Source organism: Hydra vulgaris, chromosome 01, assembly GCF_038396675.1.
Source record: "Hydra vulgaris chromosome 01, alternate assembly HydraT2T_AEP".
Classification (NCBI taxonomy): domain Eukaryota; kingdom Metazoa; phylum Cnidaria; class Hydrozoa; order Anthoathecata; family Hydridae; genus Hydra; species Hydra vulgaris.
The window spans coordinates 23,611,778-23,637,310 of record NC_088920.1 but is presented as its reverse complement, the minus strand read 5'-3'; the positions used below and the strand labels follow the sequence as shown (position 1 = coordinate 23,637,310).

The window sequence follows — 25,533 nt, the reverse complement described above, 5'->3', positions numbered from 1 at the left end:
GAATTTCTAGGCCCAACAGAATTCTGCTTGCATAAAGCATGGATTTGAAAAAAGAATTTTTTTTTGATTTACTAGTTATTACAGTAATCTTTGGATGTTTTCTTAAACAACACAAATATTTTTTAATAATAAAAGTATAGTCTTAAAACTAAGCTAAACCATTTTTCCTGAGCAAAACCGAGTAAAAACCTTTTGACATGCAAAACCAGATAAAAAAAAGTTTATATTCGTTTTAAATCTGATTCTGCAGATTAGAATTTACCAATATCTGTTCAAAACATTGTTTTATTAATATGCATACAATAGTGTTTCAATTACAACTGCATAACAAACAGATTTTCTGAAAACAGTTTTTGCCAATTATCTCGAAATGACAAAAAAGTGAATTATCAGGTTTTGCAAGTCCACTCCTCATTTAATAGCATCTATTATATAATAAATATATATAATATTTATATTATATGATAAACTATTTTAATGAAACATCTGCTTCATTAAAATAGTTTGAATCAGGATCCGATCCTTTATCAAGGACAAAATCATGAGTTTGAAAAAAATTAAAAGTATTTAACTCAAAATTGTTTATTTGATTTGACTCTTAAATTTGATTTTAAAACTTTGATATAAAAGAATTTTTTTTTTTATTTTCCCTTTTTGAAATGAATGTTTTATTTTTATAAAATTTAATTTAAAAAGACATTTAAAAAATAATCAAAACAGTAAAACTAAAAAATTTTGATACTTCATCGATTTTCTTCTGTTTCCATTCTCGAACAATAAGCTTGACATACGAAATTACAGCGTATTTTTCTAATGCTCTTTCGTTTAACACTTTTTCTTTCAGTTTCTTTCGTATTTTTATTGTTTCGCCACATAAATCTTCGTTTATATAAATGTTCTTATCTTTTTAATTTTCCAGAACTTTTAATTATTTCTACTTTATCTTTGCAGTTTAATAGTTTGAGAACTATTGTTTTGTTTAATTTGATGACTCTTGGTCCAGTTCTGTTTTTTTTTAATGTCTCTTGGTCCAGTTCTGTTTTTTTTTAGTGTCTCTTGGTCAGTTTATTTATTTTTTTTAATGTCTCTTGGTCCAGTTCTGTTTTTTTTTAGTGTCTCTTGGTCCAGTTCTGTTTTTTTTCTAATGTCTCCTTGGTCCAGTTCTGTTTTTTTTTTATTGTCTCTTGGTCCAGTTCTGTTTTTTTTTTATGTTTCCTTGGTCCAGTTCTGTTTTTTTTTTAATGTCTCTTGGTCCAGTTCAGTTTTTTTTTTATGTCTCTTGGTCCAGTTCTGTTTTTTTTTTAATTTCTCTTTGTCCAGTTCTGTTTTTTTTTTAATGTATCCTTGGTCCAGTTCTGTTTTTTTTTTAATGTCTCTTGGTCCAGTTCTGTTTTTTTTAATGTCTTTAGGTCCAGTTCTGTTTTTTTTTTAATGTCTCCGTCGGCCAGTTCTGTTGTTTTTAATGTCTCTTGGTCCAGTTCTGTTTTTTTTTTAATGTCTTTTGGTCCAGTTCTGTTTTTTTTTTAATATCTCTTGGTCCAGTTCTGTTTTTTTTTAATGTCTCCTTGGTCCAGTTCTGTTTTTTTTTTAATGTCTCTTGGTCCAGTTCTGTTTTTTTTTTAATGTCTCCTTGGTCCAATTCTGTTTTTTTTTAAATGTCTCTTGGTCCAGTTCTGTTTTTTTTTTAATGTCTCTTGGTCAGTTTTTTTTTTTTTTTTAATTTCTATTGTTCCAGTTCTGTTTTTTTTTTAGTGTCTCTTGGTCCAGTTCTGTTTTTTTTCGAATGTCTCCTTGGTCTAGTTCTGTTTTTTTTTTATTGTCTCTTGGTCCAGTTCTGTTTTTTTTTTAATGTTTCCTTGGTCCAGTTCTGTTTGTTTTTAATGTCTTCTTGGTCCAGTTCTGTTTTTTTTTTAATGTCTCCTTGGTCCAGTTCTGTTTTTTTTTTAATGTCTCTTGGTCCAGTTCTGTTGTTTTTTTTAATGTCTCTTGGTCCAGTTCTGTTTGTTTTTAATGTCTTCTTGGTCCAGTTCTGTTTTTTTTTTAATGTCTCTTGGTCCAGTTCTGTTTTTTTTTAATGTTTTTTGGTCCAGTTCTGTTTTTTTTTTTTATTTTCTCTTGGTCCAGTTCTGTTTTTTTTTTAATGTCTTTTTGTCCAGGTCTGTTGTTTTTTTAATGTCTCTTGGTCCAGTTCTGTTTTTTTTTATTGTCTCCTTGGTCCAGTTCTGTTTTTTTTTTAAATGTCTCTTGGTCCAGTTCTGTTTTTTTTTAAATGTCTCATGGTCCAGTTCTGTTTTTTTTTAATGTCTCCTTGGTCCAGTTCTGTTTTTTTTTTAATGTCTTTTGGTCCAGTTCTGTTTTTTTTTTTAATGTCTCTTGGTCCAGTTCTGTTTTTTTATTAATGTCTCCTTTGTCCAGTTCTGTTTTTTTTTTAATGTCTCTTGGTCCAGTTCTGTTTTTTTTTTAATGTCTCCTTGGTCCAGTTCTGTTTTTTTTTTAATGTCTCTTGGTCCAGTTCTGTTGTTTTTTTTAATGTCTCTTGGTCCAGTTCTGTTTGTTTTTAATGTCTTCTTGGTCCAGTTCTGTTTTTTTTTTAATGTCTCCTTGGTCCAGTTCTGTTTTTTTTTTAATGTCTCTTGGTCCAGTTCTGTTGTTTTTTTTAATGTCTCTTGGTCCAGTTCTGTTTGTTTTTAATGTCTTCTTGGTCCAGTTCTGTTTTTTTTTTAATGTCTCTTGGTCCAGTTCTGTTTTTTTTTAATGTCTCTTTGGTCCAGTTCTGTTTTTTTTTAATGTCTCTTGGTTCAGATCTGTTTTTTTTAATGTCTCTTGGTCCAGTTCTGGTTTTTTTTTAATGTCTCTTGGTCCAGTTCTGTTTTTTTTAATGTCTCTTGGTCCAGTTCTGTTTTTTTTTTAATGTCTTTTGGTCCAGTTCTGTTTTTTTTTTAATGTCTCTTGGTCCAGTTCTGTTTTTTTTTTAATGTCTTTTTGTCCAGTTCTGTTTTTTTTTAATGTCTCTTGGTCCAGTTCTGTTTTTTTTTAATGTCTCCTTTGTCCAGTTCTGTTTTTTTTTTAATTTATCTTGGTCCAGTTCTGTTTTTTTTTTAATTTCTCCTTTGTCCAGTTCTGTTTTTTTTTTAATGTCTCTTGGTCCAGTTCTGTTTTTTTTTTTAATGTCTCTTGGTCCAGTTCTGTTTGTTTTTAATGTCTTCTTGGTCCAGTTCTGTTTTTTTTTTAATGTCTCTTGGTCCAGTTCTGTTTTTTTTTAATGTCTCTTTGGTCCAGTTCTGTTTTTTTTTAATGTCTCTTGGTCCAGATCTGTTTTTTTTAATGTCTCTTGGTCCAGTTCTGGTTTTTTTTTAATGTCTCTTGGTCCAGTTCTGTTGTTTTTAATGTCTCTTGGTCCAGTTCTGTTTTTTTTTTTAATGTCTTTTGGTCCAGTTCTGTTTTTTTTTTAATGTCTCTTGGTCCAGTTCTGTTTTTTTTTTAATGTCTTTTTGTCCAGTTCTGTTTTTTTTTAATGTCTCTTGGTCCAGTTCTGTTTTTTTTTAATGTCTCCTTTGTCCAGTTCTGTTTTTTTTTTAATGTGTATTTGTCCAGTTCTGTTTTTTTTTTAATGTCTCCTTGGTCCAGTTCTGTTTTTTTTTAAATGTCTCTTGGTCCAGTTCTGTTTTTTTTTTAATGTCTCTTGGTCAGTTTTTTTTTTTTTTTTAATGTCTCTTGGTCCAGTTCTGTTTTTTTTTAGTGTCTCTTGGTCCAGTTCTGTTTTTTTTCTAATGTCTCCTTGGTCTAGTTCTGTTTTTTTTTTATTGTCTCTTGGTCCAGTTCTGTTTTTTTTTAATGTTTCCTTGGTCCAGTTCTGTTGTTTTTAATGTCTCTTGGTCCAGTTCTGTTTTTTTTTTAATGTTTTTTGGTCCAGTTCCGTTTTTTTTTTTTATTGTCTCTTGGTCCAGTTCTGTTTTTTTTTTAATGTCTTTTTGTCCAGTTCTGTTGTTTTTTTAATGTCTCTTGGTCCAGTTCTGTTTTTTTTTAATGTCTCCTTGGTCCAGTTCTGTTTTTTTTTTAATGTCTCTTGGTCCAGTTCTGTTTTTTTTTTAATGTCTCCTTGGTCCAGTTCTGTTTTTTTTTTAAATGTCTCTTGGTCCAGTTCTGTTTTTTTTTAAATGTCTCTTGGTCCAGTTCTGTTTTTTTTTAATGTCTCCTTGGTCCAGTTCTGTTTTTTTTTTAATGTCTTTTGGTCCAGTTCTGTTTTTTTTTTAATGTCTCCTTGGTCCAGTTCTGTTATTTTTTAAATGTCTCTTGGTCCAGTTCTGTTTTTTTTTTAATGCCTCTTGGTCCAGTTCTGTTTTTTTTTAGTGTCTTTTGGTCCAGTTCTGTTTTTTTTCTAATGTCTCCTTGGTCTAGTTCTGTTTTTTTTTTAATATCTCTTGGTCCAGTTCAGTTTTTTTTTTATGTCTCTTGGTCCAGTTCTGTTTTTTTTTTAATGTCTCCTTGGTCCAGTTCTGTTTTTTTTTTTAATGTCTCATGGTCCTGTTATGTTTTTTTTTTTTTGTCTCTTTGTGCATTTGTTTTTTTTTTTTTTAATGTCTTTTTGTCCAGTTTTGTTTTTTTTTTAATGTCTTTAGGTCCAGTTCTTTTTTTTTTTCAATGTCTCTTGGTCCAGTTCTGTTTTTTTTTTAATTTCTCTTGGTCCAGTTCTGTTGTTTTTAATGTCTCTTGGTCCAGTTCTGTTTTTTTTTTAATGTCTCCTTGGTCCAGTTCTGTTTTTTTTTTAATGTCTCTTGGTCCAGTTCTGTTGTTTTTTTTAATGTCTCTTGGTCCAGTTCTGTTTTTTTTTAATGTCTTCTTGGTCCAGTTGGGTTTTTTTTTTAATGTCTATTGGTCCGGTTGGTTTTTTTTTATTGTCTTTTTGGTCCTTTTCTTTTTTTTTTTTTTGTCTCTTGGTCCAGTTCTGTTTTTTTTAATGTCTCTTGGTCCAGTTCTGGTTTTTTTTTAATGTCTCTTGGTCCAGTTCTGTTGTTTTTAATGTCTCTTGGTCCAGTTCTGTTTTTTTTTTAATGTCTTTTGGTCCAGTTCTGTTTTTTTTTTAATGTCTCTTGGTCCAGTTCTGTTTTTTTTTTAATGTCTTTTTGTACAGTTCTGTTTTTTTTTTAATATCTCTTGGTCCAGTTCTGTTTTTTTTTAATGTCTCCTTGGTCCAGTTCTGTTTTTTTTTTAATGTCTCTTGGTCCAGTTCTGTTTTTTTTTTAGTGTCTCTTGGTCCAGTTCTGTTTTTTTTCGAATGTCTCCTTGGTCTAGTTCTGTTTTTTTTTTATTGTCTCTTGGTCCAGTTCTGTTTTTTTTTTAATGTTTCCTTGGTCCAGTTCTGTTGTTTTTAATGTCTCTTGGTCCAGTTCTGTTTTTTTTTAATGTTTTTTGGTCCAGTTCTGTTTTTTTTTTTTATTGTCTCTTGGTCCAGTTCTGTTTTTTTTTTAATGTCTTTTTGTCCAGGTCTGTTGTTTTTTTAATGTCTCTTGGTCCAGTTCTGTTTTTTTTTAATGTCTCCTTGGTCCAGTTCTGTTTTTTTTTTAAATGTCTCTTGGTCCAGTTCTGTTTTTTTTTAAATGTCTCATGGTCCAGTTCTGTTTTTTTTTAATGTCTCCTTGGTCCAGTTCTGTTTTTTTTTTAATGTCTTTTGGTCCAGTTCTGTTTTTTTTTTTAATGTTTCTTGGTCCAGTTCTGTTTTTTTATTAATGTCTCCTTTGTCCAGTTCTGTTTTTTTTTTAATGTCTCTTGGTCCAGTTCTGTTTTTTTTTTAATGTCTCCTTGGTCCAGTTCTGTTTTTTTTTTAATGTCTCTTGGTCCAGTTCTGTTGTTTTTTTTAATGTCTCTTGGTCCAGTTCTGTTTGTTTTTAATGTCTTCTTGGTCCAGTTCTGTTTTTTTTTTAATGTCTCCTTGGTCCAGTTCTGTTTTTTTTTTAATGTCTCTTGGTCCAGTTCTGTTGTTTTTTTTAATGTCTCTTGGTCCAGTTCTGTTTGTTTTTAATGTCTTCTTGGTCCAGTTCTGTTTTTTTTTTAATGTATGTTGGTCATTTTATGTTTTTTTTTAATTTATATTTGGTCAAGTTGTGTTTTTTTTAAATGTCTATTGGTCAAGTGCTGTTTTTTTTAATTTCTCTTTGTCCAGTTCTGGTTTTTTTTTAATGTCTCTTGGTCCAGTTCTGTTGTTTTTAATGTCTCTTGGTCCAGTTCTGTTTTTTTTTTAATGTCTTTTGGTCCAGTTCTGTTTTTTTTTTAATGTCTCTTGGTCCATTTCTGTTTTTTTTTTAATGTGTTTTTGTCAATTTCTTTTTTTTTTTAATGTCTCTTGGTCCAGTTCTTTTTTTTTTTAATGTCTCCTTTGTCCAGTTCTGTTTTTTTTTTAATGTCTCTTGGTCCAGTTCTGTTTTTTTTTTAATGTCTCCTTGGTCCAGTTCTGTTTTTTTTTTAATGTATCTTGGTCCAGTTCTGTTTTTTTTTTTAATTTATTTTGGTCCATTTGTTTTTTTTTTTAATTTCTTCTTGGTCCAGTGTTTTTTTTTTTTTAATGTCTCTTGGTCCAGTTCTGTTTTTTTTTAATGTCTCTTTGGTCCAGTTCTGTTTTTTTTTAATGTCTCTTGGTCCAGATCTGTTTTTTTTAATGTCTCTTGGTCCAGTTCTGGTTTTTTTTTAATGTCTCTTGGTCCAGTTCTGTTGTTTTTAATGTCTCTTGGTCCAGTTATGTTTTTTTTTTAATGTCTTTTGGTCCAGTTCTGTTTTTTTTTTAATGTCTCTTGGTCCAGTTCTGTTTTTTTTTTAATGTCTTTTTGTCCAGTTCTGTTTTTTTTTAATGTCTCTTGGTCCAGTTCTGTTTTTTTTTAATGTCTCCTTTGTCCAGTTCTGTTTTTTTTTTAATGTCTCTTGGTCCAGTTCTGTTTTTTTTTTAATGTCTCCTTGGTCCAGTTCTGTTTTTTTTTAAATGTCTCTTGGTCCAGTTCTGTTTTTTTTTTAATGTCTCTTGGTCCAGTTCTGTTTTTTTTTTAATGTCTTTTTGTCCAGTTCTGTTTTTTTTTAATGTCTCTTGGTCCAGTTCTGTTTTTTTTTAATGTCTCCTTTGTCCAGTTCTGTTTTTTTTTTAATGTCTCTTGGTCCAGTTCTGTTTTTTTTTTAATGTCTCCTTGGTCCAGTTCTGTTTTTTTTTTAATGTAACTTGGTCCAGTTCTGTTGTTTTTTTTAATTTATATTGGTCCAGTTCTGTTTGTTTTTAATGTCTTCTTTGTCCAGTTCTTTTTTTTTTTTAATGTCTCTTGGTCCAGTTCTGTTTTTTTTTAATGTCTCTTTGGTCCAGTTCTGTTTTTTTTTAATGTCTCTTGGTCCAGATCTGTTTTTTTTAATGTCTCTTGGTCCAGTTCTTGTTTTTTTTTAATGTCTCTTGGTCCAGTTCTGTTGTTTTTAATGTCTCTTGGTCCAGTTCTGTTTTTTTTTTAATGTCTCTTGGTCCAGTTCTGTTTTTTTTAATGTATATTGGTCCAGTTGTTTTTTTTTTTTATTTATTTTTGTCCAGTTATGTTTTTTTTTATTGTCTCTTGGTCCATTTATTTTTTTTTTTCATTTCTCCTTTGTCCAGTTCTGTTTTTTTTTTAATGTCTCTTGGTCCAGTTCTGTTTTTTTTTTAATGTATCCTTGTTCCAGTTCTGTTTTTTTTTAAATTTCTCGTGGTCCAGTTGTGTTTTTTTTTTATTGTCTCTTTGTAATTTTTTTTTTTTTTTTTAATGTCTCTTGGTACAGTTATGTTTTTTTTTTAGTGTCTCTTGGTCCAGTTCTGTTTTTTTTCTAATGTCTCCTTGGTCTAGTTCTGTTTTTTTTTTATTGTCTCTTGGTCCAGTTCTGTTTTTTTTTTAATGTTTCCTTGGTCCAGTTCTGTTGTTTTTAATGTTTCTTGGTCCAGTTCTGTTTTTTTTTTAATGTTTTTTGGTCCAGTTCCGTTTTTTTTTTTTATTGTCTCTTGGTCCAGTTCTGTTTTTTTTTTAATGTCTTTTTGTCCAGTTCTGTTGTTTTTTTAATGTCTCTTGGTCCAGTTCTGTTTTTTTTTATTGTCTCCTTGGTCCAGTTCTGTTTTTTTTTAATGTCTCTTGGTCCAGTTCTGTTTTTTTTTTAATGTCTCCTTGGTCCAGTTCTGTTTTTTTTTTATTTGTCTCTTGGTCGTTTTCTTTTTTTTTTTTTATGTCTTTTTGTACAGTTCTGTTTTTTTTTAATGTCTCCTTGGTCCAGTTCTGTTTTTTTTTTAATGTCTTTTGGTCCAGTTCTGTTGTTTTTTTAATGTATACTTGTTACAGTGCTGTTTTGTTTTAAATGTCTCTTGGTCCAGTTATGTTTTTATTTTAATGTCTCTTGGTCAGTTTTTTTTTTTTTTTTTAATGTCTCTTGGTCCAGTTCTGTTTTTTTTTAGTGTCTCTTGGTCCAGTTCTGTTTTTTTTATAATTTATCATTGTTCTAGTTCTGTTTTTTTTTTAATATATATTGTTACAGTTCAGTTTTTTTTTTATTTCTCTTGGTCAAGTTCTGTTTTTTTTTTAATGTCTCCTTGGTCCAGTTCTGTTTTTTTTTTTAATGTCTCTTGGTCCAGTTCTGTTTTTTTATTAATGTCTCTTGGTCCAGTTCTGTTTTTTTTTTAATGTCTGTAGGTCCAGTTCTGTTTTTTTTTCAATGTCTCTTGGTCCAGTTCTGTTTTTTTTTTAATTTCTCTTGGTCCAGTTCTGTCGTTTTTAATGTCTCTTGGTCCAGTTCTGTTTTTTTTTTTAATGTCTCCTTGGTCCAGTTCTGTTTTTTTTTTAATGTCTCTTGGTCCAGTTCTGTTGTTTTTTTTAATGTCTCTTGGTCCAGTTCTGTTTGTTTTTAATGTCTTCTTGGTCCAGTTCTGTTTTTTTTTTAATGTCTCTTGGTCCAGTTCTGTTTTTTTTTAATGTCTCTTTGGTCCAGTTCTGTTTTTTTTTAATGTCTCTTGGTCCAGATCTGTTTTTTTTAATGTCTCTTGGTCCAGTTCTGGTTTTTTTTTAATGTCTCTTGGTCCAGTTCTGTTGTTTTTAATGTCTCTTGGTCCAGTTCTGTTTTTTTTTTAATGTCTTTTGGTCCAGTTCTGTTTTTTTTTTAATGTCTCTTGGTCCAGTTCTGTTTTTTTTTAAATGTCTTTTTGTCCAGTTCTGTTTTTTTTTAATGTCTCTTGGTCCAGTTCTGTTTTTTTTTAATGTCTCCTTTGTCCAGTTCTGTTTTTTTTTTAATGTCTCTTGGTCCAGTTCTGTTTTTTTTTTAATGTCTCCTTGGTCCAGTTCTGTTTTTTTTTTAATGTCTCTTGGTCCAGTTCTGTTGTTTTTTTTAATGTCTCTTGGTCCAGTTCTGTTTGTTTTTAATGTCTTCTTGGTCCAGTTCTGTTTTTTTTTTAATGTCTCTTGGTCCAGTTCTGTTTTTTTTTAATGTCTCTTTGGTCCAGTTCTGTTTTTTTTTAATGTCTCTTGGTCCAGATCTGTTTTTTTTAATGTCTCTTGGTCCAGTTCTGGTTTTTTTTTAATGTCTCTTGGTCCAGTTCTGTTGTTTTTAATGTCTCTTGGTCCAGTTCTGTTTTTTTTTTAATGTCTTTTGGTCCAGTTCTGTTTTTTTTTTAATGTCTCTTGGTCCAGTTCTTTTTTTTTTTTAATGTCTTTTTGTCCAGTTCTGTTTTTTTTTAATGTCTCTTGGTCCAGTTCTGTTTTTTTTTCATGTCTCCTTTGTCCAGTTCTGTTTTTTTTTTAATGTCTCTTGGTCCAGTTCTGTTTTTTTTTTAATTTCTCCTTGGTCCAGTTCTGTTTTTTTTTAAATGTCTATTGGTCCAGTTCTGTTTTTTTTATAATTTCTCTTGGTCCATTTGTTTTTTTTTTTTTATGTCTTTTTGTCCAGTTCTTTTTTTTTTTAATGTCTCTTGGTCCAGTTCTGTTTTTTTTTAATGTCTCCTTTGTCCAGTTCTGTTTTTTTTTTAATGTCTCTTGGTCCAGTTCTGTTTTTTTTTTAATGTCTCCATGGTCCAGTTATGTTTTTTTTTTATTGTCTCTTTGTCCAGTTCTGTTGTTTTTTTTACTTTCTTTTGGTCCATTTCTGTTTGTTTTTAATGTCTTCTTGTTCCAGTTCTGTTTTTTTTTTAATGTCTCTTGGTCCAGTTCTGTTTTTTTTTAATGTCTCTTTGGTCCAGTTCTGTTTTTTTTTAATGTCTCTTGGTCCAGATCTGTTTTTTTTAATGTCTCTTGGTCCAGTTCTGGTTTTTTTTTAATGTCTCTTGGTCCAGTTCTGTTGTTTTTAATGTCTCTTGGTCCAGTTCTGTTTTTTTTTTAATGTCTTTTGGTCCAGTTCTGTTTTTTTTTTAATTTCTATTGGTCCAGTTCTGTTTTTTTTTTAATTTATTTTTGTACAGTTAGTTTATTTTTTAATGTCTCTTGGTACAGTTCTTTTTTTTTTTAATGTCTCCTTTGTCCAGTTCTGTTTTTTTTTTAATGTCTCTTGGTCCAGTTCTGTTTTTTTTTTAATGTCTCCTTGTTCCAGTTCTGTTTTTTTTTAAATGTCTCTTGGTCCAGTTCTGTTTTTTTTTTAATTTATATTGGTCAGTTTTTTTTTTTTTTTTAATGTCTCTTGGTCCAGTTCTGTTTTTTTTTAGTGTCTCTTGGTCCAGTTCTGTTTTTTTTCTAATGTCTCCTTGGTCTAGTTCTGTTTTTTTTTTATTGTCTCTTGGTCCAGTTCTGTTTTTTTTTTAATGTTTCCTTGGTCCAGTTCTGTTGTTTTTAATGTTTCTTGGTCCAGTTCTGTTTTTTTTTTTAATGTTTTTTGGTCCTGTTCCGTTTTTTTTTTTTATTGTCTCTTGGTCCAGTTCTGTTTTTTTTTTAATGTCTTTTTGTCCAGTTCTGTTGTTTTTTTAATGTCTCTTGGTCCAGTTCTGTTTTTTTTTAATGTCTCCTTGGTCCAGTTCTGTTTTTTTTTTAATGTCTCTTGGTCCAGTTCTGTTTTTTTTTTAATGTCTCCTTGGACCAGTTCTGTTTTTTTTTTAAATGTCTCTTGGTCCAGTTCTGTTTTTTTTTAAATGTCTCTTGGTCCAGTTCTGTTTTTTTTTAATGTCTCCTTGGTCCAGTTCTGTTTTTTTTTTAATGTCTTTTGGTCCAGTTCTGTTTTTTTTTTAATGTCTCCTTGGTCCAGTTCTGTTATTTTTTAAATGTCTCTTGGTCTAGTTCTGTTTTTATTTTAATGTCTCTTGGTCAGTTTTTTTTTTTTTTTTTAATGTCTCTTGGTCCAGTTCTGTTTTTTTTTAGTGTCTCTTGGTCCAGTTCTGTTTTTTTTCTAATGTCTCCTTGGTCTAGTTCTGTTTTTTTTTTAATATCTCTTGGTCCAGTTCAGTTTTTTTTTTATGTCTCTTGGTCCAGTTCTGTTTTTTTTTTAATGTCTCCTTGGTCCAGTTCTGTTTTTTTTTTTAATGTCTCTTGGTCCAGTTCTGTTTTTTTATTAATGTCTCTTGGTCCAGTTCTGTTTTTTTTTTAATGTCTGTAGGTCCAGTTCTGTTTTTTTTTCAATGTCTCTTGGTCCAGTTCTGTTTTTTTTTTAATTTCTCTTGGTCCAGTTCTGTCGTTTTTAATGTCTCTTGGTCCAGTTCTGTTTTTTTTTTTAATGTCTCCTTGGTCCAGTTCTGTTTTTTTTTTAATGTCTCTTGGTCCAGTTCTTTTGTTTTTTTTAATTTGTATTGGTCCGGTTGTGTTTTTTTTTTATGTCTTGTTGGTCCATTTCTGTTTTTTTTTTAATGTCTCTTGGTCCAGTTCTGTTTTTTTTTAATGTCTCTTTGGTCCAGTTCTGTTTTTTTTTAATGTCTCTTGGTCCAGATCTGTTTTTTTTAATGTCTCTTGGTCCAGTTCTGGTTTTTTTTAATGTCTCTTGGTCCAGTTCTGTTGTTTTTAATGTCTCTTGGTCCAGTTCTGTTTTTTTTTTAATGTCTTTTGGTCCATTTCTGTTTTTTTTTTAATGTCTCTTGGTCCAGTTCTGTTTTTTTTTTAATGTCTTTTTGTCCAGTTCTGTTTTTTTTTAATGTCTCTTGGTCCAGTTCTGTTTTTTTTTAATTTCTCCTTTGTACAGTTGTGTTTTTTTTTTAATTTATCCTTTGTACATTTGTTTTTTTTTTTAAATTTATATTGGTCAAGTTATGTTTTTTTTTTAATGTCTCTTGGTCAGTTTTTTTTTTTTTTTTTAATGTCTCTTGGTCCAGTTCTGTTTTTTTTTAGTGTCTCTTGGTCCAGTTCTGTTTTTTTTCTAATGTCTCCTTGGTCTAGTTCTGTTTTTTTTTTATTGTCTCTTGGTCCAGTTCAGTTTTTTTTTTATGTCTCTTGGTCCAGTTCTGTTTTTTTTTTAATGTCTCCTTGGTCCAGTTCTGTTTTTTTTTTTAATGTCTCTTGGTCCAGTTCTGTTTTTTTTTTAATGTCTCTTGGTCCAGTTCTGTTTTTTTTTTAATGTCTGTAGGTCCATTTCTGTTTTTTTTTCAATGTCTCTTGGTCCAGTTCTGTTTTTTTTTTAATTTCTCTTGGTCCAGTTCTGTCGTTTTTAATGTCTCTTGGTCCAGTTCTGTTTTTTTTTTTAATGTCTCCTTAGTCCAGTTCTGTTTTTTTTTTAATGTCTCTTGGTCCAGTTCTGTTGTTTTTTTTAATGTCTCTTGGTCCAGTTCTGTTTGTTTTTAATGTCTTCTTGGTCCAGTTCTGTTTTTTTTTTAATGTCTCTTGGTCCAGTTCTGTTTTTTTTTAATGTCTGTTTGGTCCAGTTCTGTTTTTTTTTAATGTCTCTTGGTCCAGATCTGTTTTTTTTAATGTCTCTTGGTCCAGTTCTGGTTTTTTTTTAATGTCTCTTGGTCCAGTTCTGTTGTTTTTAATGTCTCTTGGTCCAGTTCTGTTTTTTTTTTAATTTCTTTTTGTCCAGTTCTGTTTTTTTTTTAATGTCTCTTGGTCCAGTTCTGTTTTTTTTTTAATGTCTTTTTGTCCAGTTCTGTTTTTTTTTAATGTCTCTTGGTCCAGTTCTGTTTTTTTTTAATGTCTCCTTTGTCCAGTTCTGTTTTTTTTTTAATGTCTCCTTGGTCCAGTTCTGTTTTTTTTTAAATGTCTCTTGGTCCAGTTCTGTTTTTTTTTTAATGTCTCTTGGTCAGTTTTTTTTTTTTTTTTAATGTCTCTTGGTCCAGTTCTGTTTTTTTTTAGTGTCTCTTGGTCCAGTTCTGTTTTTTTTCTAATGTCTCCTTGGTCTAGTTCTGTTTTTTTTTTATTGTCTTTTGGTCCAGTTCTGTTTTTTTTTTAATGTTTCCTTGGTCCAGTTCTGTTGTTTTTAATGTCTCTTGGTCCAGTTCTGTTTTTTTTTTAATGTTTTTTGGTCCAGTTCCGTTTTTTTTTTTTATTGTCTCTTGGTCCATTTCTGTTTTTTTTTTAATGTCTTTTTGTCCAGTTCTGTTGTTTTTTTAATGTCTCTTGGTCCAGTTCTGTTTTTTTTTAATGTCTCCTTGGTCCAGTTCTGTTTTTTTTTTAATGTCTCTTAGTCCAGTTCTGTTTTTTTTTAATTTCTCCTTGGTCCATTTATTTTTTTTTTTTAAATGTCTCTTGGTCCAGTTCTGTTTTTTTTTAAATGTCTCTTGGTCGAGTTCTGTTTTTTTTTAATGTCTCCTTGGTCCAGTTCTGTTTTTTTTTTAATGTCTTTTGGTCCAGTTCTGTTTTTTTTTTAATGTCTCCTTGGTCCAGTTCTGTTATTTTTTAAATGTCTCTTGGTCCAGTTCTGTTTTTATTTTAATGTCTCTTGGTCAGTTTTTTTTTTTTTTTTAATGTCTCTTGGTCCAGTTCTGTTTTTTTTTAGTGTCTCTTGGTCCAGTTCTGTTTTTTTTCTAATGTCTCCTTGGTCTAGTTCTGTTTTTTTTTTAATATCTCTTGGTCCAGTTCAGTTTTTTTTTTATGTCTCTTGGTCCAGTTCTGTTTTTTTTTTAATTTCTCCTTGGTCCAGGTCGGTTTTTTTTTTTAATTTCTATTGGTACAGTTGTGTTTTTTTATTAATGTCACTTGGTCATGTTCTTTTTTTTTTTTTAATTTTCTTTTGGTCCTTTTCTTTTTTTTTTTTAATGTCTGTAGGTCCAGTTCTGTTTTTTTTTCAATGTCTCTTGGTCCAGTTCTGTTTTTTTTTTAATTTCTCTTGGTCCAGTTCTGTTGTTTTTAATGTCTCTTGGTCCAGTTCTGTTTTTTTTTTTAATGTCTCCTTGGTCCAGTTCTGTTTTTTTTTTAATGTCTCTTGGTCCAGTTCTGTTGTTTTTTTTAATGTCTCTTGGTCCAGTTCTGTTTGTTTTTAATGTCTTCTTGGTCCAGTTCTGTTTTTTTTTTAATGTCTCTTGGTCCAGTTCTGTTTTTTTTTAATGTCTCTTTGGTCCAGTTCTGTTTTTTTTTAATGTCTCTTGGTCCAGATCTGTTTTTTTTAATGTCTCTTGGTCCAGTTCTGGTTTTTTTTTAATGTCTCTTGGTCCAGTTCTGTTGTTTTTAATGTCTCTTGGTCCAGTTCTGTTTTTTTTTTAATGTCTTTTGGTCCAGTTCTGTTTTTTTTTTAATGTCTCTTGGTCCAGTTCTGTTTTTTTTTTAATGTCTTTTTGTCCAGTTCTGTTTTTTTTTAATGTCTCTTGGTCCAGTTCTGTTTTTTTTTTAATGTCTCCTTGGTCCAGTTCTGTTTTTTTTTTAATGTCTCCTTGGTCCAGTTCTGTTTTTTTTTTAAATGTCTCTTGGTCTAGTTCTGTTTTTTTTTTAATGTCTCTTGGTCAGTTTTTTTTTTTTTTTAATGTCTCTTGGTCCAGTTCTGTTTTTTTTGGTGTCTCTTGGTCCAGTTCTGTTTTTTTTTTAATTTCTCGTTGGTCTAGTTCTGTTTTTTTTTTATTGTGTCTGGGTGCTTTTTTTTTTTTTTTTTTTTGTTTCCTTGGTCCAGTTCTGTTTTTTTTTTAATGTCTCTTGGCCCAGTTCAGTTTTTTTTTATGTCTCTTGGTCCAGTTCTGTTTTTTTTTTTAAGTCTCCTTGGTCCAGTTCTGTTTTTTTTTTTAATGTCTCTTGGTCCAGTTCTGTTTTTTTATTAATGTCTCTTGGTCCAGTTCTGTTTTTTTTTTAATGTCTTTTGGTCCAGTTCTGTTTTTTTTTTAATGTCTCTTGGTCCAGTTCTGTTTTTTTTTAATGTCTCCTTGGTCCAGTTCTGTTTTTTTTTAATGTCTTTTGGTCCAGTTCTGTTTTTTTTTTAATGTCTCCTTGGTCCAGTTCTGTTATTTTTTAAATGTCTCTTGGTCCAGTTCTGTTTTTATTTTAATGTCTCTTGGTCAGTTTTTTTTTTTTTTTTTAATGTCTCTTGGTCCAGTTCTGTTTTTTTTTAGTGTCTCTTGGTCCAGTTCTGTTTTTTTTCTAATGTCTCCTTGGTCTAGTTCTGTTTTTTTTTTAATATCTCTTGGTCCAGTTCAGTTTTTTTTTTATGTCTCTTGGTCCAGTTCTGTTTTTTTTTTAATGTCTCCTTGGTCCAGTTCTGTTTTTTTTTTTAATGTCTCTTGGTCCAGTTCTGTTTTTTTATTAATGTCTCTTGGTCCAGTTCTGTTTTTTTTTTTTAATGTCTTTTGGTCCAGTTCTGTTTTTTTTTTAATGTCTGTAGGTCCAGTTCTGTTTTTTTTTTAATGTCTCTTGGTCCAGTTCTGTTTTTTTTTTAATTTATCTTGGTCCAGTTCTGTTGTTTTTAATTTCTCTTGGTCCAGGTCTGGTTTTTTTTTAATTTGTACTTTGTCCAGGTGTGTTTTTTTTTTAATGTCTCTTGGTCCAGTTCTGTTGTTTTTTTTAATGTCTCTTGGTCCAGTTCTGTTTGTTTTTAATGTCTTCTTGGTCCAGTTCTGTTTTTTTTTAATGTCTCTTTGGTCCAGTTCTGTTTTTTTTTAATGTCTCTTGGTCCAGATCTGTTTTTTTTAATGTCTCTTGGTCCAGTTCTGGTTTTTTTTTAATGTCTCTTGGTCCAGTTCTGTTGTTTTTAATGTCTCTTGGTCCAGTTTTGTTTTTTTTTTAATGTCTTTTGGTCCAGTTCTGTTTTTTTTTTAATGTCTCTTGGTCCAGTTCTGTTTTTTTTTTTAATGTCTTTTTGTCCAGTTCTGTTGTTTTTTTAATGTCTCTTGGTCCAGTTCTGTTTTTTTTTTTAATGTCTCCTTGGTCCAGTTCTGTTTTTTTTTTAATGTCTCCTTGGTCCAGTTCTGTTTTTTTTTTAAATGTCTCTTGGTCCAGTTCTGTTTTTTTTTTAATGTCTCTTGGTCAGTTTTTTTTTTTTTTTTAATGTCTCTTGGTCCAGTTCTGTTTTTTTTAGTGTCTCTTGGTCCAGTTCTGTTTTTTTTCTAATGTCTCCTTGGTCTAGTTCTGTTTTTTTTTTATTGTCTCTTGGTCCAGTTTTGTTTTTTTTTTAATGTTTCCTTGGTCCAGTTCTGTTTTTTTTTTAATGTCTCTTGGCCCAGTTCAGTTTTTTTTTATGTCTCTTGGTCCAGTTCTGTTTTTTTTTTTAAGTCTCCTTGGTCCAGTTCTGTTTTTTTTTTTAATGTCTCTTGGTCCAGTTCTGTTTTTTTATTAATGTCTCTTGGTCCAGTTCTGTTTTTTTTTTAATGTCTTTTGGTCCAGTTCTGTTTTTTTTTTAATGTCTCTTGGTCCAGTTGTGTTTTTTTTTAATGTCTCCTTGGTCCAGTTATGTTTTTTTTTTAATTTCTTTTGGTCCCGTTCTTTTTTTTTTTTTAATGTCTCCTTGGTCCAGTTCTGTTATTTTTTAAATGTCTCTTGGTCCAGTTCTGTTTTTATTTTAATGTCTCTTGGTCAGTTTTTTTTTTTTTTTTTAATGTCTCTTGGTCCAGTTCTGTTGTTTTTAATGTCTCTTGGTCCAGTTCTGTTTTTTTTTTAATGTCTCCTTGGTCCAGTTCTGTTTTTTTTTTAATGTCTCTTGGTCCAGTTCTGTTGTTTTTTTTAATGTCTCTTGGTCCAGTTCTGTTTGTTTTTAATGTCTTCTTGGTCCAGTTCTGTTTTTTTTTAATGTCTCTTTGGTCCAGTTCTGTTTTTTTTTAATGTCTCTTGGTCCAGTTCTGTTTTTTTTTTAATGTCTCTTGGTCCAGTTCTGTTTTTTTTTAATGTCTCTTTGGTCCAGTTCTGTTTTTTTTTAATGTCTCTTGGTCCAGATCTGTTTTTTTTAATGTCTCTTGGTCCAGTTCTGTTTTTTTTTTAATGTCTCTTGGTCCAGTTCTGTTTTTTTTTTAATGTCTTTTTGTCCAGTTCTGTTTTTTTTTAATGTCTCTTGGTCCAGTTCTGTTTTTTTTTAATGTCTCCTTTGTCCAGTTTTTTTTTTTTTTAATTTCTATTTGTCCAGTTCTTTTTTTTTTTTAATGTCTCCTTGGTCCAGTTCTGTTTTTTTTTAAATGTCTCTTGGTCCAGTTCTGTTTTTTTTTTAATGTCTCTTGGTCAGTTTTTTTTTTTTTTTTATTTTCTGTTGGTCCATGTCTGTTTTTTTTTATTGTACCTTGGTCCAGTTCTGTTTTTTTTCTAATGTCTCCTGGGTCTTTTTTTTTTTTTTTTTTATTGTCTCTTGGTCCAGTTCTGTTTTTTTTTTAATGTTTCCTTGTTCCAGTTCTGTTGTTTTTAATGTCTCTTGGTCCAGTTCTGTTTTTTTTTTAATGTTTTTTGGTCCAGTTCTGTTTTTTTTTTTTATTGTCTCTTGGTCCAGTTCTGTTTTTTTTTTAATGTCTTTTTGTCCAGTTCTGTTGTTTTTTTAATGTCTCTTGGTCCAGTTCTGTTTTTTTTTTAATGTCTCATTGGTCCAGTTCTGTTTTTTTTTTAATGTCTCCTTGGTCCATTTCTGTTTTTTTTTTAAATGTCTCTTGGTCCAGTTATGTTTTTTTTTTTTATGTCTCTTGGTAAGTTTTTTTTTTTTTTTAATGTCTCTTGGTCCAGTTCTGTTTTTTTTAGTGTCTCTTGGTCCAGTTCTGTTTTTTTTCTAATGTCTCCTTGGTCTAGTTCTGTTTTTTTTTTATTGTCTCTTGGTCCAGTTTTGTTTTTTTTTTTATTTTTCCTTGGTCCAGTTCTGTTTTTTTTTTAATGTCTCTTGGCCCAGTTCAGTTTTTTTTTATGTCTCTTGGTCCAGTTCTGTTTTTTTTTTTAATGTCTCTTGGTGCAGTTCTGTTTTTTTATTAATGTCTCTTGGTCCAGTTCTGTTTTTTTTTTAATTTCTTTTGGTCCAGTTCTGTTTTTTTTTTAATGTCTCTACGTCCAGTTCTGTTTTTTTTTCAATGTCTCTTGGTCCAGTTCTGTTTTTTTTTTAATTTCTCTTGGTCCAGTTCTGTTGTTTTTAATGTCTCTTGGTCCAGTTCTGTTTTTTTTTTAATGTCTTTTGGTCCAGTTCTGTTTTTTTTTAATGTCTCTTGGTCCAGTTCTGTTTTATTTTTTAATGTCTCCTTGGTCCAGTTCTGTTTTTTTTTTAATGTCTCTTGGTCCAGTTCTGTTGTTTTTAATGTCTCTTGGTCCAGTTCTGTTTGTTTTTAATGTCTCTTGGTCCAGTTCTGTTTTTTTTTAATGTCTCCTTTGTCCAGTTCTGTTTTTCTTTTAATGTCTCTTGGTCCAGTTCTGTTTTTTTTTTAATGTCTCCTTGGTCCAGTTCTGTTTTTTTTTAAATGTCTCTTGGTCCAGTTCTGTTTTTTTTTTAATGTCTCTTGGTCAGTTTTTTTTTTTTTTTTAATGTCTCTTGGTCCAGTTCTGTTTTTTTTTAGTGTCTCTTGGTCCAGTTCTGTTTTTTTCTAATGTCTCCTTGGTCTAATTCTGTTTTTTTTTTGTTGTCTCTTGGTCCAGTTCTGTTTTTTTTTTAATGTTTCCTTGGTCCAGTTCTGTTGTTTTTAATGTCTCTTGGTCCAGTTCTGTTTTTTTTTTAATGTTTTTTGGTCCAGTTATGTTTTTTTTTTTTATTGTCTCTTGGTCCAGTTCTGTTTTTTTTTTAATGTCTTTTTGTCCAGTTCTGTTGTTTTTTTAATGTCTCTTGGTCCAGTTCTGTTTTTTTTTTAATGTCTCCTTGGTCCAGTTCTGTTTTTTTTTTAAATGTCTCTTGGTCCAGTTTTGTTTTTTTTTTAATTTTTACTTGGTCCAGTTCTGTTGTTTTTAATGTCTCTAGGTCCAGTTCTGTTTTTTTTTAATGTTTTTTGGTCCAGTTCTGTTTTTTTTTTTAATGTCCCTTGGTCCAGTTCTGTTTTTTTTTTAAATGTCTCTTGGTCCAGTTTTGTTTTTTTTTTAATGTCTCTTGGTCAGTTTTTTTTTTTTTTTAATGTCTCTTGGTCCAGTTCTGTTTTTTTTTAGTGTCTCTTGGTCCAGTTCTGTTTTTTTTCTAATGTCTCCTTGGTCTAGTTCTGTTTTTTTTTTATTGTCTCTTGGTCCAGTTCTGTTTTTTTTTTAATGTTTCCTTGGTCCAGTTCTGTTTTTTTTTAATGTCTCTTGGTCTAGTTCAGTTTTTCTTTATGTCTCTTGGTCCAGGTCTGTTTTTTTTTTAAGTCTCCTTGGTCCAGTTCTGTTTTTTTTTTTAATGTCTCTTGGTCCAGTTCTATTTTTTTATTAATATCTCTTGGTCCTGTTTTTTTTTTTTTTTTAATGTATTTTGGTCCAGTTCTGTTTTTTTTTAATGTCTGTACGTCCAGTTCTGTTTTTTTTTCAATGTTTCTTGGTCCAGTTCTGTTTTTTTTTTAATTTCTCTTGGTCCAGTTCTGTTGTTTTTAATGTCTCTTGGTCCAGTTCTGTTTTTTTTTTTAATGTCTTTTGGTCCAGTTCTGTTTTTTTTTAATGTCTCTTGGTCCAGTTCTGTTTTTTTTTAAATGTCTCCTTGGTCCAGTTCTGTTTTTTTTTTAATGTCTCTTGGTCCAGTTCTGTTGTTTTTAATGTCTCTTGGTCCAGTTCTGTTTGTTTTTAATGTCTTCTTGGTCCAGTTCTGTTTTTTTTTTTAATGTCTCTTGGTCCAGTTCTGTTTTTTTTTAATGTCTCTTTGGTCCAGTTCTGTTTTTTTTTAATGTCTCTTGGTCCAGATCTGTTTTTTTTAATGTCTCTTGGTCCAGTTCTGGTTTTTTTTTAATGTCTCTTGGTCCAGTTCTGTTGATTTTAATGTCTCTTGGTCCAGTTCTGTTTTTTTTTTAATGTCTTTTTGTCCAGTTCTGTTTTTTTTTTTAATGTCTCTTGGTCCAGTTCTGTTTTTTTTTTAATGTCTCATTGGTCCAGTTCTGTTTTTTTTTTAATGTCTCCTTGGTCCAGTTCTGTTTTTTTTTAGTGTCTCTTGGTCCAGTTCTGTTTTTTTTCTAATGTCTCCTTGGTCTAGTTCTGTTTTTTTTTTATTGTCTCTTGGTCCAGTTCTGTTTTTTTTTTTAATGTTTCCTTGGTCCAGTTCTGTTTTTTTTTTAATGTTTCTTGGTCCAGTTCTGTTTTTTTTTTAATGTCTCTTGGTCCAGTTCTGTTGTTTTTAATGTCTCTTGGTCCAGTTCTGTTTGTTTTTAATGTCTTTTGGTCCAGTTCTGTTTTTTTTTAATGTCTCCTTTGTCCAGTTCTGTTTTTTTTTTAATGTCTCTTGGTCCAGTTCTGTTTTTTTTTTAATGTCTCCTTGGTCCAGTTCTGTTTTATTTTAAATGTCTCTTGGTCCAGTTCTGTTTTTTTTTTAATGTCTCTTGGTCAGTTTTTTTTTTTTTTTTAATGTCTCTTGGTACAGTTATGTTTTTTTTTAGTGTATCTTTGTTCAGTTATGTTTTTTTATAATTTATCATTGGTCTTATTCTGTTTTTTTTTTTTTGTCTCTTGGTCCAGTTCTGTTTTTTTTTTAATGTTTCCTTGGACCTGTTCTTTTTTTTATAATGTCTCTTGGTCCAGTTCTGTTTTTTTTTTAATGTTTTTTGGTCCAGTTATGTTTTTTTTTTTTATTGTCTCTTGGTCCAGTTCTGTTTTTTTTTTAATTTCTTTTTGTCCAGTTGTGTTGTTTTTTTAATTTCTCTTTGTACAGTTGTGTTTTTTTTTTTTTTTTTTCTTGTTCCAGTTTTGTTTTTTTTTTTTATGTATCTTGGTTCATTTTTTTTTTTTTTTTAATGTTTCCTTGGTCCAGTTCTGTTGTTTTTAATGTCTCTAGGTCCAGTTCTTTTTTTTTTTAATGTTTTTTGGTCCAGTTCTGTTTTTTTTTTTAATGTCCCTTGGTCCAGTTTTGTTTTTTTTTTAATGTCTCTTGGTCAGTTTTTTTTTTTTTTTAATGTCTCTTGGTCCAGTTCTGTTTTTTTTTAGTGTCTCTTGGTCCAGTTCTGTTTTTTTTATAATTTATCCTTGGTCTAGTTCTGTTTTTTTTTTATTGTATCTTGGTCCATTTCTGTTTTTTTTTTAATGTTTCCTTGGTCCAGTTCTGTTTTTTTTTTAATGTCTCTTGGTCCAGTTCAGTTTTTCTTTATGTCTCTTGGTCCAGGTCTGTTTTTTTTTTAAGTCTCCTTGGTATAGTTCTGTTTTTTTTTTTATGTCTCTTGGTCCAGTTCTGTTTTTTTATTAATATCTCTTGGTCCAGTTCTGTTTTTTTTTTTAATGTCTTTTGGTCCAGTTCTGTTTGTTTAATGTCTGTACGTCCAGTTCTGTTTTTTTTTCAATGTTTCTTGGTCCAGTTCTGTTTTTTTTTTAATTTCTCTTGGTCCAGTTCTGTTGTTTTTAATGTCTCTTGGTCCAGTTCTGTTTTTTTTTTTAATGTCTTTTGGTCCAGTTCTGTTTTTTTTTAATGTCTCTTGGTCCAGTTCTGTTTTTTTTTAAATGTCTCCTTGGTCCAGTTCTGTTTTTTTTTTAATGTCTCTTGGTCCAGTTCTGTTGTTTTTAATGTCTCTTGGTCCAGTTCTGTTTGTTTTTAATGTCTTCTTGGTCCAGTTCTGTTTTTTTTTTTAATGTCTCTTGGTCCAGTTCTGTTTTTTTTTAATGTCTCTTTGGTCCAGTTCTGTTTTTTTTTAATGTCTCTTGGTCCAGTTCTGTTTTTTTTTAAATGTCTCCTTGGTCCAGTTCTGTTTTTTTTTTAATGTCTCTTGGTCCAGTTCTGTTGTTTTTAATGTCTCTTGGTCCAGTTCTGTTTGTTTTTAATGTCTCTTGGTCCAGTTCTGGTTTTTTTTTAATGTCTCTTGGTCCAGTTCTGTTGATTTTAATGTCTCTTGGTCCAGTTCTGTTTTTTTTTTAATGTCTTTTGATCCAGTTCTGTTTTTTTTTTTAATGTCTCTTGGTCCAGTTCTGTTTTTTTTTTTTGTCTTTTAATCCAGTTCTGTTTTTTTTTTAATGTCTCCTTGGTCCAGTTCTGTTTTGTTTTAAATGTCTCTTGGTCTAGTTCTGTTTTTTTTTAATGTCTCTTGGTCCAGTTCTGTTGTTTTTAATGTCTCTTGGTCCAGTTCTGTTTTTTTTTTAATGTCTTTTGGTCCAGTTCTGTTTTTTTTTTAATGTCTCTTGGTCTAGTTCTGTTTTTTTTTAATGTCTCTTGGTCCAGTTCTGTTTTTTTTTAATGTCTCCTTGGTCCAGTTCTGTTTTTTTTTAATATCTCTTGGTCCAGTTCTGTTTTTTTTTTAATGTCTCTTGGTCCAGTTTTTTTTTTTTTTAATGTATCCTTGGTCCAGTTCTGTTTTTTTTTTAATGTCTCTTGGTCCAGTTCTGTTGTTTTTAATGTCTCCTGGTCCGGTTCTGTTTTTTTTTTTGTCTTTTTGTCGTGTTCTGTTTTTTTTTTTAATGTCTCTTGGTCCAGTTCTGTTTTTTATTTAATGTCTTTTTGTCCAGTTCTGTTTTTTTTTTAATGTCTCTTGGTCCAGTTCTGTTTTTTTTTAATGTCTCCTTGGTCCAGTTCTGTTTTTTTTTAATGTGTCTTGGTCCAGTTCTGTTTTTTTTTTATTGTCTCTTGGTCCAGTTCTGTTTTTTTTTAATGTTTCCTTGGTCCAGTTCTGTTTTTTTTTTAATGTCTCTTGGTCCAGTTCTGTTTTTTTTTAAATGTCTTTTGGTCCAGTTCTATTTTTTTTTTAATCTCTTGTCCAGTTCTGTTTTTTTTTTAATGTCTCTTGGTCCAGTTCTGTTTTTTTTAATGTCTTTTGGTCCAGTTCTGTTTTTTTTTTAATGTCTTTTGGTCCAGTTCTGTTTTTTTTTTTAATGTCTCTTGGTCCAGTTCTGTTTTTTTTTTAATGTCTTTTAATCCAGTTCTGTTTTTTTTTTTAATGTCTCTTGGTCCAGTTCTGTTTTTTTTCGAATGTCTCCTTGGTCTAGTCCTGTTTTTTTTTTAATGTTTCCTTGGTCCAGTTCTGTTGTTTTTAATGTCTCTTGGTCCAGTTCTGTTTTTTTTTTAATGTTTTTTGGTCCAGTTCTGTTTTTTTTTTTTATTGTCTCTTGGTCCAGTTCTGTTTTTTTTTTTTTGTATTTTTTTCCCGTTCTGTTGTTTTTTTAATGTCTCTTGGTCCAGTTCTGTTTTTTTTTAATGTCTCCTTTGTCCAGTTCTGTTTTTTTTTTAATGTCTCTTTGTCCAGTTCTGTTTTTTTTTTAATGTCTCCTTGGTCCAGTTCTGTTTTTTTTTTAAATGTAACTTGGTCCAGTTCTGTTTTTTTTAAAATTTATCTTGGTCCAGTTCTGTTTTTTTTTAATGTCTCCTTGGTCCTTTTCTGTTTTTTTTTTAATGTCTTTTGGTCCAGTTATGTTGTTTTTTTAATGTCTCCTTGGTCCAGTTCTGTTATTTTTTAAATGTCTCTTGGTCCAGTTCTGTTTTTTTTTAAATGTCTCTTGGTCCAGTTCTGTTTTTTTTTTAATGTTTCCTTGGTCCAGTTCTGTTTTTTTTTAATGTCTACTTGGTCCAGTTCTGTTTTTTTTTTAATGTATCTTGGTCCAGTTTTTTTTTTTTTTTAATGTCGCCTTGGTCCAGTTCTGTTTTTTTTTTAATGTCTCTTGGTCCAGTTCTGTTGTTTTCAATGTCTCTTGGTCCAGTTCTGTTTTTTTTTTTAATGTCTTTTGGTCCAGTTCTGTTTTTTTTTTAATGTCTCTTGGTCCAGTTCTGTTTTTTTTTTAATGTCTTTTTGTCTAGTTCTGTTTTTTTTTTAATTTATCTTGGTCCATTTCTGTTTTTTTTTAATGTCTCATTGGTCCAGTAGTGTTTTTTTTTTTATGTCTCTTGGTCCAGTGTTGTTTTTTTTTTATGTCTCTTGGTCGAGTTCTGGTTTTTTTTTACTGTCTCTTGGTCCAGTTCTGTTGTTTTTAATGTCTCTTGGTCCAGTTCTGTTTTTTTTTTAATGTCTTTTGGTCCAGTTCTGTTTTTTTTTTAATGTCTCTTGGTCCAGTTCTGTTTTTTTTTAATGTCTTTTAATCCAGTTCTGTTTTTTTTTTAATGTCTCTTGGTCCAGATCTGTTTTTTTTAATGTCTCTTGGTCCAGTTCTGGTTTTTTTTTAATGTCTCTTGGTCCAGTTCTGTTGATTTTAATGTCTCTTGGTCCAGTTCTGTTTTTTTTTTAATGTCTTTTTGTCCAGTTCTGTTTTTTTTTTTAATGTCTCTTGGTCCAGTTCTGTTTTTTTTTTAATGTCTCATTGGTCCAGTTCTGTTTTTTTTTTAATGTCTCCTTGGTCCAGTTCTGTTTTTTTTTAGTGTCTCTTGGTCCAGTTCTGTTTTTTTTCTAATGTCTCCTTGGTCTAGTTCTGTTTTTTTTTTATTGTCTCTTGGTCCAGTTCTGTTTTTTTTTTAATGTTTCCTTGGTCCAGTTCTGTTTTTTTTTTAATGTCTCTTGGTCCAGTTCAGTTTTTCTTTATGTCTCTTGGTCCAGGTCTGTTTTTTTTTTAAGTCTCCTTGGTCCAGTTCTGTTTTTTTTTTTAATGTCTCTTGGTCCAGTTCTATTTTTTTATTAATATCTCTTGGTCCAGTTCTGTTTTTTTTTTTAATGTCTTTTGGTCCAGTTCTGTTTTTTTTTAATGTCTGTTCGTCCAGTTCTGTTTTTTTTTCAATGTTTCTTGGTCCAGTTCTGTTTTTTTTTTAATTTCTCTTGGTCCAGTTCTGTTGTTTTTAATGTCTCTTGGTCCAGTTCTGTTTTTTTTTTTAATGTCTTTTGGTCCAGTTCTGTTTTTTTTTAATGTCTCTTCGTCCAGTTCTGTTTTTTTTTTTAATGTCTCCTTGGTCCAGTTCTGTTTTTTTTTTAATGTCTCTTGGTCCAGTTCTGTTGTTTTTAATGTCTCTTGGTCCAGTTCTGTTTGTTTTTAATGTCTTTTGGTCCAGTTCTGTTTTTTTTTAATGTCTCCTTTGTCCAGTTCTGTTTTTTTTTTAATGTCTCTTGGTCCAGTTCTGTTTTTTTTTTTTAATTTCTCCTTGGTCCAGTTCTGTTTTTTTTTAAATGTATCTTGGTCCAGTTCTGTTTTTTTTTTAATGTCTATTGTTCAGTTTTTTTTTTTTTTTTAATGTCTCTTGGTCCAGTTCTGTTTTTTTTTAGTGTCTCTTGGTCCAGTTCTGTTTTTTTCTAATGTC

At 30.3% G+C, this 25,533-nt stretch overlaps 1 protein-coding gene across 1 annotated transcript in view; it reads left to right on the top strand.

The window, feature by feature from the left end:
• The window catches only part of LOC136074265 (uncharacterized), a 92,491-nt gene that overhangs the window by 3,195 nt on the left and 63,763 nt on the right, over window positions 1–25,533 (top strand). The window lies entirely within an intron of this gene.